The following is a 12,006-nucleotide window of genomic DNA, read 5'->3' as shown; positions in this document are numbered from 1 at the left end:
CTTCCTTCCTTCCTTCTCTCTCTCTCTCTCTCTCTCTCTCTCTCTTTCTTTCTTTCTTTCTTTCTTTCTTTCTTTCTAGTCTCGCTCTGTCACCTGGGCTGGAGTGCAGTGGCCGGATCTCAGCTCGCTGCAAGCTCCGCCTCCCGGGTTTACGCCATTCTCCTGCCTCAGCCTCCCGAGTAGCTGGGACTACAGGCGCCACCACCTCACCGGGCTAGTTTTTTGTATTTTTAGTAGAGACGGGGTTTCACCGTGTACACCAGGATGATCTCGATCTCCTGACCTTGTGATCCGCCCGTCTCGGCCTCCCAAAGTGCTGGGATTACAGGCTTGAGCCACCGCGCCCGGCCAAGTCCTCTTTCATCTAGACCTCACCCTGGGTCCCCATCCTTGGCCTCCAAGCCTAGTTTTAGCAAAGAATCCTACTATGTTCCTCTTACTAACTTTCTATCTACCCTTCTGTTGGCTCTAAGTCCCCTCTTGTCCCTGTTGTGTGTGGAGCTGAGTTCAGCCTCCCTCCCCTACTGCAGTAGTCTTGACTCCTTGTTATAGTTTGGACGTTTGTCCCCCAAACTGCATGTTGCAATGTGATTCCCAGTGTTGGAGACGGGGCCTAATGGGAGGAGTCAGGGTCACGGGGACAGATCCCTCATGAACATCTTGGTGCCACACTCAAGGTGATGAGTGAGTTCTCATTCTATTAGCTCCCATGAGAGTTGCTGTTTAAAAAAAGTCTGGCACCTCCCTCCCTCACCCCTTCGCTTGCCATGTGATCTCTGTACACACCACTGCCCTTCATCTTCCGCCATGAGTGGAAGCCACCGAAGGCACTCAACAGATGCCCAGCCTTCCAGCCAGCAGGATCATGGACCAAAAAAAACCCTTTTTTAAAAAATAAATTACTCAGTCTCAGGTATTCCTGTATAGCAAGTTTGCCCAACCTGCAGCCTGCAGGTTGCATGAGGCCCAGGACAGCTTTGAATGTGACCCAACACAAATTTGTCAACTTTCCTGACACATAATGAGATTTATGCAATCAGATTTTTTTTTTTTTCAGCTCATCAGCTATCGTTAGTGTTAGTGTATTTTATGTGTGGCCCAAGACAATTTTTCTTCTTCCAGCGTGGCCGAGGGAAAGCCAAAAGATTGGACACCCCTGCTTTATAGCAACACAAAGCAGACTAAGACACCCCTATTCCAATAGTCTTGAATAAAATCTTCCTTGCCATTTTTAACAAGTTCAGAATAATTCCTCTTTAACAGTTCCAATTCTACCCCAAAACTTAGTAGCAAGAAACCACCATCTGGTTTTGCTCGCAGTGTGGGAGGGGGATGGGAGCAGTCTGTCTCGGACCTATGAGGAGTCAGCTGGGAGCTGGGGCTGAGCAGCCACTTCCACGATGGCATCTTCACTTCCATGCCTGGCACCTCGGGACTTCCTGGCCTCTCCCTCTCTTCCTGGCAGCTCCTCGTCCAGGGTTTCACAGTGTGGCGTTTCCCGCATGGTGAGTGCAGGCATTCCTGAGACATCTTCCCTGGGGTGGCAGCTGACATTCCTGAGTAAGTGTCCTAGCAGGGCCTGGAGAAACTGCAGAGCTGGAAGTCCCACATGTCACTTCTGCCACATGCTAGTGGCTAACCAAGTCTCTGAGGATGGCTCAGAGTCGGGGGAGGGAGGAACAGACTCCACTCCCAAAGGGGGGGTGGCTTGGTGGCTTACATATCCAGGGAGGCGAGGAATTGATGGTGGCATCTTAGAGACAAGCTACCCATCTACCGTCACCTGTTCCAGGTTTCGCTACTCTCAAAACAGGACACCTGGCTGGTCACAGTGGCTCACACCTGTAATCCCAGCACTTTGGGAGGCCAAGGCAGGTGGTCACCTGAGGTCAGGAGTTCCAGACCAACCTGGCCAATATGGTGAAACCCTGACTCTACTAAAAATACAAAAATTAGCCAGGCGTGGTGGTGTGCACCTGCAGCCCCAGCTACTTGGGAGGTTGAGACAAGAGAATCGCTTGAACCCAAGAGGTGGAGGTTGCAGTGAGCCAAAGATCATGCCACTGCACTCCAGCCTGGGCGACAGAGTGAGACTCCTTCTCAAAAATAAAAATAAAAATAAAAATTAAAATTAAATTAAAACAAGACACCCCAAGGAACTAACCCAGGAGCCACTGGCTTCTCTCTGACATTCCAAACTTCACAGTCACCTTATATCTTTAATAGTAGATGAGTTTCCAACCTGAAATAGTTCCAGTGGTCAAAGCTCAAACAATTTGAGCAACAAAGTAAATAACATCGTATTCATTTACAATCCAAACTACAAAATGAAAGTCCATGAGTTCTCATGAGGCAGGAGAAAAAGGATTAGGGTAACCAAGGGTTAAGGCATAAGCAAAAGAACAGCAGGCACAGCCAGTTCTAGGTAAGATTAGTCAGCATCCAGGCCACATCCTCACTCCTGTGATAACAAGACAGAAATTTCCACTTCAGCTTCTGATTGACTGCGGGTCAAGTTTCCACTTCAGCCTCTGATTGGTTGTGGGCCAATCCTTCATAGGGTGTAACCAATTGGAGGCCTCTAAAGGGCACCTAGGAGTGTTACCAAATTCTTTCACCCTAATAAAAACCCTAAACATTGCAATTGATGAGGGAGCTCTTGAGCTGCTTTCTCAAGCTCACTCCCACTCTGGAGTAAACTTTCCCTTCAATAAATCTGTGCTTTCACTACTCCGTTCTTTTGTTGCTTTGTTTGTGCTTTTTGTTCAATTCTTTGTTCAACACGCCAAAAACCTGGATGACTCACAGTCAAGACCTTCCGTCTGGTAACACTGACTGATAAAATGAATGAATGAACGAATAAGTGGAGGAGATGAGACGACTATCCCATACAAAAGAATTCCAGAGACAGCAGTGCTTTTCCCAGCATGGAGTTTGAGCTCTGAGAATGGACAGACTGCCTCCTCAAGTGGGTCTCTGACCCCCCGTGTCACCTAACTGGGAGACACCTCCCAGTAGGGGCCGACTGACACCTCATATAGCTGGGTGCCCCTCTGAGACAAAGCTTCCAGAGGAAGGATCAGGCAGCAGTATTTGCTGTTCTGCAGCCTCCGCTGGTGACACCCAGGCAAACAGGGTGTGGAGTGGACCTCCAGCAAACTCCAGCAGACCTGCAGCTGAGGGTCCTGACTGTTAGAAGGAAAACTAACAAACAGAAAGGAGTAGCATCAACATCAACAAAAAGGACATCCACACCAAAACCCCATCTGTAGGTCACCATCCTCAAAGACCAAAGGTAGATAAAACCACAAAGACGGGGAGAAACCAGAGCAGAAAAGCCCAAAATTCTAAAAACCAGAGCACCTCTTCTCCTCCAAAGGAAGGCAGCTCCTCACCAGCAACGGAACAAACCTGGACAGAGAATGACTCTGACGAGTTGACAGAAGTAGGCTTCCGAAGGTCAGTAATAACAAACTTCTCTGAGCTAAAGGAGGATGTTCAAACCCATCGCAAGGAAGCTAAAAACCTTGAAAAAAGATTAGACGAGTGGCTAACTAGAATAAACAGCCTAGAGAACACTTTAAATGACCTGACGAAGCTGAAATCCATGGCACAAGAACTATGTGACACAAGCACAAACTTCAGTAGCCGATTTGATCAAGTGGAAGAAAGAGTATCAGTGACTAAAGATCAAATGAGTGACATGAAGTGACAAGAGAAGTTTAGAGAAAAAAGAGTAAAAAGAAATGAACAAAGCCTCCAAGAAATATGGGACTATGTGAAAAGACCAAATCTACATTTGATTGGTGTACCTGAAAGTGACGGGGAGAATGGGACCAAGTTGGAAAATACTCTTCAGAGTATTATCCAGGAGAACTTCCCCGACCTAGCAAGACAGGCCAACATTCAAATTCAGGAAATACAGAGAACACCACAAAGATATTCCTTGAGAAGAGCAACCCCAAGACACATAATTGTCAGATTCACCAAGGTTGAAATGAAGGAAAAAATGTTAAGGGCAGCCAGAGAGAAAGGTCGGGTTACCCACGAAGGGAAGCCCATCAGACTAACAGCAGATCTCTCGGCAGAAACTCTACAAGCCAGAAGAAAGTGGGGGGCCAATATTCAACATTCATGGCCGGGCGCGGTGGCTCAAACCTGTAATCCCAGCACTTTGGGAGGCCGAGACGGGCGGATCACGAGGTCAGGAGATCGAGACCATCCTGGCTAACATGGCGAAACCCCGTCTCTACTAAAAATACAAAAAAACTAGCCGGGCGACATGGCGGGCGCCTGTAGTCCCAGCTACTCGGGAGGTTGAGGCAGGAGAATGGCGTGAACCCGGGAGTCGGAGCTTGCAGTGAGCTGAGATCCGGCCACTGCACTCCAGCCTGGGCGGCAGAGCGAGACTCCGTCTCAAAAAAAAAAAAAAAAAAGAAAGTGGGGGGCCAATATTCAACATTCTTAAAGAAAAGAATTTTCAACGCAGAATTTCATATCCAGCCAAACTAAGCTTCATAAGTGAAGGAGAAATAAAATCCTTTACAGACAAGCAAATGCTGAGAAATTTTGTCACCACCAGGCCCACGTTACAAGAGCTCCTGAAGGCAACACTAAACATGGAAAGGAAAAACTGGTACCAGCCACTGCAAAAATATGCCACATTGTAAAGACCATCGATGCTAGGAAGAAACTGCATCAACTAACGAGCAAAATAACCAGCTAACATCATAATGACAGGATCAAATTCAGACATAACAATATTAACCTTAAATGTAAATGGGCTAAATGTGCCAATTAAAAGACACAGACTGGCAAATCAGATAAAGAGTCAAGACCCATCAATCAGTGTGTTGTATTCAGGAGACCCATCTCACATGCAGAGACACACACAGGCTCAAAATAAAGGGATAGAGGAAGATCTACCAAGCAAATGAAGAAAAAAAAAGAAAAAAAAAAAAAGCTTGGACTGCAATCCTAGTCTCTGATAAAACAGACTTTAAACCATCAAAGATCAAAAGAGACAAAGAAGGCCATTACATAACGGTAAAGGGATCAATTCAACAAGAATACTCCACTGCCAATATTAGATCAATGAGACAGAAGGTTAACAAGGATATCTAGGATTTGAACTCAGCTCTGCACGAAGCAGACCTAATAGATTTCTACAGAACTCTCCACCCCAAATCAACAGAATATACATTCTTCTCAGCATCACATCACACTATTCCAAAACTGACCACATAGCTGGAAGTAAAGCACTCCTCAGCAAATGTAAAAAAACAGAAATCACAACAAACTGTCTCTCAGACCACAGTGCAATCAAGTTAGAACTCAGGCTGAAGAAATTCACTCAAAACTGCACAACTACATGGAAACTGAACAACCTGCTCCTGAATGACTACTGGGTAAATAACGAAATACAGGCAGAAATAAAGATGTTCTTTGAAACCAATGAGAACAAAGACACAACATATCAGAATCTCTGGAACACATTTAAAGCAGTGTGTAGAGGGAAATTTATAGCACTAAATGCCCAGAAGAGAAAGCTGGAAAGATCTAAAATCAACACTCTAACATCACAATTAAAAGAACTATAGAAGCAAGAGCAAACACATTCAAAAGCTAGCAGAAGGCAAGAAATAACTAAGATCAGAGCAGAACTGAAGGAGATAGAGACACCAAAAAAACCCTTCAAAAAATCAATGAATCCAGGAGCTTGTTTTTTGAAAAGATCAACAAAATACATAGATCGCTAGCAAGACTAATAAAGAAGAAAAGAGAGAAGAATCAAATAGATGCAATAAAAAATGATAAAGGGGATATCACCACCAATCCCACAGAAATACAAACTACCATCAGAGAATACTATAAACACCTCTATGCAAATAAACTAGAAAACCTAGAAGAAATGGATAATTTCCTGGACACTTACACTCTCCCAAGACTAAACCAGGAGGAAGTTGAATCCCTAAATAGAGCAATAACAGGCTCTGAAATTGAGGCAATAATTAATAGTCTACCAACCAAAAAAAGTCCAGGACCAGATGGATTCACAGCTAAGTTCTACCAGAGGTACAAAGAGAAGCTGGTACCATTCCTTCTGAAACTATTCCTATCAATAGAAAAAGAGGGAATCCTCCCTAACTCATTTTATGGTTCCTGATACCAAAGCCTGGCAGAGACACAACAAAAAAAGAGAATTTTAGACCAATATCCCTGATGAACATCGATGCAAAAATCCTCAATAAAATACTGGCAAATCGAATCCAGCAACACATCAAAAAGCTTATCCACCACTATCAAGTTGGCTTCATCCCTGGGATGCAAGGCTGGTTCAACATATGCAAATCAATAAACATCATCCATCACATAAACAGAACCAATGACAAAAACCAGATGGTTATCTCAATAGATGCAGAAAAGGCCTTCAACAAAACTCAACAGCCTTCATGCTAAAAACTCTCAATAAACTAGGTATTGATGGGGTGTATCTCAAAATAATAAGAACTATTTATGACAAATCTACAACCAATATCATACTGAATGGGCAAAAACTGGAAGCATTCCCTTTGACAACTGGCACAAGACAGGGATGCCTTCTCTCTCACCTCTCCTATTCAACACAGTGTTGGAAGTTCTGGCCAGGGCAATCAGGCACAAGAAAGAAACAAACGGTATTCAATTAGGAAAAGAGGAAGTAACATTGTCTCTGTTTGCAGATGACGTGATTGCATATTTAGAAAACCTCATTGTCTCAGCCCCAAATCTCCTTAAGCTGATAAGCAATTTCAGCAAAGTCTCAGGATAGAAAATCAATGTGCAAAAATCACAACCATTCATATACACCAATAACAGACAAACAGAGAGCCAAATCATGAGGGAACACCTACTCACAATTGCTTCAAAGGGAAAGTGGCATGGAGTGCAGTCAGCCCTCTATATCCGCAGGTTCTGCATCCACAAGTTTAACCACCTGCCAATCAGAAAAATCATGAAGTAATATATAAAATAGTACAAAATTTTAAAAATACAGTAAAACAACTATTTACATAACATTTACATTGTGTTTGATTTTATAAGTAATCCAGAGATGATTTAAAGTATATGGAAGGATGGTTCATGCCTGTAATCCTAGCACTTTGGGAGGTTGAGGTGAGTGGATCACCGGAGGTCAAGAGTTCGAGATAAGCCTGACCAACATGGTGAAACCTCGTTTCTACTAAACATACAAAAATTAGCTGGGCATGGTGGCAGGTGCCTATAATCCCAGCTACTCAGGAAGCTGAGGCAGGAGAATCGCTTGAATCCAGGAGGCAGAGGTTGCAGTGAGCCGAGATGGTGCCACTGCGCTCCAGCCCGGGCAACAGAGCAAAAAAACCTGTGTCTCAAAATAATACTAATAATAAAATAAAGTAGACAGAAGGATGTGTGTAGGTCACATGCAAGTTCTATGTCATTTTGTATCAGAGACTCGAGCATCCGCAGATTTTGTATTGGGCGGGTGTCCTGGAACCAGTCCCCTGTGGATACTGAGGGGTGACTGTATATGGAATTCTCTGAGCTATCTTTGCAACTCTTTTGTAAATCTAAGACTATTCTAAAACTAAAGAGCTCATCTAAAAAGTCAGATAAATCTAAGTCAAAACAATCAAGTCATTAATATGAGACTAAGGAATAGAAAACCAGGGGGAAAAGGTCTAAGCCTCACAACACCTGGAGCCTGTTACTTAAAACAGCAGTTAAGAGGACACAAATGGAATCAAAAGAGATAATGACTTTACTAAATTATAATTACCTCAGATTTGGGATTTAGAATTTTGAAATTATCAGCGACGGTACATGGAGTCATTAATTATAAAAGATAAACCAGACTGTGATTCCATTTAAATTTGGAATTTCAAATTTTGCTCTCCTTTCTTCTGCGTCATCCCGATCGGATACATTTCTGAACTGTAAATTGCATTTGCGATGACAGCAAAGGCGTTTGAGTCAGAATGTCCTCCTCCTGCGTGATGACTATGTTCATGAAAGGGTGATGAAGCAATGCAGTCATCTCGTTGCATTCTAGCTGCCTGATGACGCTTCACCAACCACCAGAAGCAACTTCTCCTAGATGAGGGGAGACCGCAGGGATTTAAAGTTTTAGAGTGTTAACTCCAAAAGTGCTGGTACAGATGCCAGTGATACCAGGGCGGCAGCAGCATTTTCCCACAGCTGGCTCTCAGTGGAGATGCTACTTGGACGCTGACTTGGCCATGGCAACGGGCTGTCGGCTTCCAATCAAGCTGCCATTTGAGTGGCAGCTCAGTGGGAAACCCAGATGAGCACAATGAGGCCCCACTCTCCAAGGCCGACTCCATAATAAACGTAGCTCTTTTCCCAGGCTAAGGGTGCTGTGAAAATGCCCCTTATTTCCTGCATCCCACTGTGTCAGTTCCCATCGCTGTCTTTTTCAATGAGCCAGCATTCATACAGGAGAAGTGGTAATAGCACATAGTTTTGAGCGTGCATTTGATTTTGTCTTCCTAAGAAAGGACTCAACGCGGAAGACAAAGGCTCCCTTCATCACATTCTAGTGAAGTGCCTGAGAGGGAGGCCGGCCGAGAGAAGGTTACATATGTGGTGAGGGGGTTCGATTTTATTCCCACTGCACTGGGAAGGCGTTGGAAGTGCAACCATTCAAGGAAAGTGTGTGCTGGGGAATTTTAGAGATCTGCCTGGAACTGGGGGCAAATTTAGTGGCTCTGCCATGGCCCTTGTACATTTCAATGACATGGTAGAAAATTGGGACTGAAAGAAACAATTCCCTGAAGTTTTGGTCTCTTGAAAGGGTTTCCCCTACAAGCAGCTGTTTTCAGGGGATCCCACAAGAAGATGGACTCAGGTTTTAATTTGAAAAGGAGCTCCTGGAACCCTAGGCCATCAGGTAACAATTGTTAATTCATACACTAATGAATATTTCTTCACCACTAGCAATGTGCCAGGCACTGTGCTGGGTACCAGGATTCGTAGAAAGCAAGACGTGGCCCCCGCCCTTAAGTCACGTACAGCCAGCCCAGGGCTGGAGAGAGGCCGTAAAGGGGAACCCGCCTAAGAAAGACCAGCTCTGGTTTCACCAGGCTTTTGTAAGTTTGACCAACTCATGCCAAGTTTAAACATCTGAAAGAATGATTCCCAGATTGTCTCTGGGCTTGAGACCCAGCAGCTATTTAGGTTTGATGCCTCCTTCAATCATCTGTAAAGCATGTATGTGATTTAAGAACAACTTTTTCCATTGACATTAATGAATTTCCCAAGGTCAACAGCCATCCATTCAGATGCCTGAAAAGCTGGGACATTGACAAGGTTGCATCTGGGGGCCTCACTTTCATCTTTCCATATCCTTCCCCCTCTCCTTAGAATTCTAAAATCTTTCATTCTCTCTCCTCATTCCCTCCTCTCAGGAAAGAATCTAAAACTTACCCATCTTGAGATTTAAGGAACCGATGAAGCTCAAAGCATGTTTTACGGGGACAAAGTTGCTTTCTTTGCTTTTGGCGTAAGCTTCACTCAATTCCACTGTAGATGGTTCCTATATGTTGAACAAAAGAATAAATGAATACACTTCAGCCAAGAAATTAAAATAAAAAATAAAAGAGGCTGGGCACAGTGACTCATATCTGTAATCCCAGCACTTTCAGAGGCAGAGGCAGGAGGATCACCTGAGCCCAGGAGACCAGCCTGAGCGACACAGTGAGACCTCGTCTCTACACGTAAATTAAAAAATTAGCCAGACATGGTAGCGTACACGTATAGTTCCAGCTACCCAGGAAGCTGAGGCAGGAGGATCAGTTGGGTCCAGGAGGTCATGGCTGTAGTGAGCAATAATCGTGCCACTGCCCTCCAGCCCAGACAATAGAGCAAGACCCTGTCTTGCAAAAAAGAAAAAAAAAAAAAAAAAATACAAACAAATAAGATGTGTTGGCCAGAGCAGAAGGGGAAGTAGAGTTAGGCAGTAGCATTCCACTATGCCAAATGAATTCATTAAGCAATCAACAAACAAAAACAAAGAAATGATATTATAATAGAAAAAAATGTAGAGATGATGTGCCCCCAGAAAAAAGCATCATCTGCCCCAAGAGAGGGTAGTTAGCAACCTGACCCCCACACACATGTACTGACTATACTGTCCACCCTTCACTCATTTTGCCAAGACTGGAAAAGGTGTATCATGGCCTGAGGCCAGTAGCAGCCCTCAGGCTATCTGGTGTCTAAAGCTACTGGGCCAGAAGCTGACCCCACTGACAGAAGCCCTCTCTCTTTAACTGGGAGGGATGGAAAGCGTGATGTGAAGCAACAGAGTGTTGCATCCTACCTATGTGTGTGTTGTTCTTTCCTGGGAAGCGGAGGCCGCTGATCTGTGAGGTCCACTACTGTGAAAGTAAGGGCTATTAAACTCGGTCTCCCTGATAACTTCGCTCAGAGAGAGGGCACCACCTCACTCCACTTTCTTCTTCCATTCCAATTCCACTGCCTCGTGTATGCATTTCCTTCCAGTAATCAATAAATTGTTGATTTCTTTTTTCTAAAAGGAAGACTTAAAGGTCTTAAATTATTCAACTTGTACCAATTGATATTGACTCCGTAGGTAATTCTTTCTTCAAGCCATGCTTTAAACAGCACAAAGACTCTGTGTTATATGTTTGTTATCCCTCTACACACACACACACACACACACACACACACACACACACACACCCCTACCTTATCTAAGTGACTCTTTTACCTTTAAGATGAATTTTAAGTGGAGTTGCTTCCTCAGCTCTCCCAACTTCTCTGTGGGTTGTATTGTGTGATAAACTTTCTAGAGGAAGGAAGAAGACAAAACCATAATCTTTTCTTAATGAAGGAGGCTGCGATTACACTTCTGAATTATAACAGACTGTTTTAGACCAAGGAAAGAATGAGGCAGGTTGCTGGGACAGAAGCAAGCTAATAATTTTTAGGTATTTATCTTGCATTCAGGTAGGACACAGTGGCTCACACCTATAATCCCAGCACTTTGGGAGGCCAAGGCGGGTGGATCACCTGAGGTCAGGAGTTCAAGACCAGCCTGGCCAACGTGGTGAAACCCCATCTCTACTAAAAATTAGCCAAGTGTGGTGCGCCTATAATCTCAGCTACTCCGGAGGCTGAGGCAGAAGAATCTCTTGAACCCGCAAGGCAGAGGTTGCAGTGTGACAAGGTTGCACTGCTGCACTCCAGCCTGGGCAACAAAGTGAAACTCTGTCTCAGAAAAAAAAAAAAAAAAAAAAAAAAAAATCTTGCATTCAGCCACTTTACTGATTCTGTATTAAAGGAAATGCTTTCCCAGTAGATTATCTGGTGCTTTTTTAGGTAGACAATAATATTTCCTGTGATTTTTTTCTCCTTTTACATAATTAGACCTCTTATTTCTGTTTGATATCTAATTGCATTGCCCAGAAAATCCCGGAAATGGTAAGTACTAATAGTGACGGCAGATACTCTTGGGTTTTCTTTTCAATTTTATAGGAAATGTTTCTGAGTCTCACATTTATTACTTTAGCTATTGTTTCATAAAGTCACATATTTTATCCCAGAAGTGCATCCTCTTAATTCCTCATCATCACACACTTTTCTACTTATACTTTCAAAAATGTGTAAATGTGGAATTACACTCTAGATTTCTCTGCAGTACAGGAAGTCAGAAAATAGCAAATCAAGGCAAGCGAAATTTCCTAATCTTTTAGCGTCTCTGTGAAATTAATAAACTATCCTACATGTTGTTCTGGATTTGAAAAGGTTTTCAAGTAAATTACTCTTTTCTTCGTCCCTTTAAGCCTCAATCCCATTTTCAAGTGTGAAATGTCTTTCAAACACAAAAGGGCAAAAAGAGATAGTATAAAATGATATATTCAAGGAACAGTTTTTATTTTATTTTAATGTATTTGAGATAGGATCTCACTCTGTTACTCAGGCTGGAGTGCAGTGGCACGATCACAG

At 43.5% G+C, this 12,006-nt stretch overlaps 1 long non-coding RNA gene across 1 annotated transcript in view; it reads right to left on the bottom strand.

Moving 5' to 3' along the window:
• LOC111524996 overlaps positions 1-10,828 on the bottom strand; it is a 23,848-nt gene extending 13,020 nt beyond the window's left edge. Inside the window, exons 1-5 of the long non-coding RNA XR_002725925.2 lie at positions 10,769-10,828; positions 10,358-10,579; positions 9,466-9,574; positions 7,799-8,112; positions 6,898-6,976 (exon numbers count right to left, since the gene is read on the bottom strand). This is a non-coding gene — a long non-coding RNA (uncharacterized LOC111524996). The remainder of the gene's footprint in view (positions 1-6,897; positions 6,977-7,798; positions 8,113-9,465; positions 9,575-10,357; positions 10,580-10,768) is intronic.
• Between the last annotated feature and the right edge of the window lie 1,178 nt (positions 10,829-12,006).

Source organism: Piliocolobus tephrosceles, chromosome X (assembly GCF_002776525.5).
Source record: "Piliocolobus tephrosceles isolate RC106 chromosome X, ASM277652v3, whole genome shotgun sequence".
NCBI classification, from domain to species: domain Eukaryota; kingdom Metazoa; phylum Chordata; class Mammalia; order Primates; family Cercopithecidae; genus Piliocolobus; species Piliocolobus tephrosceles.
Note: the sequence above shows the minus strand (reverse complement) of the source record. Positions and strands in the feature narration are given on the sequence as shown.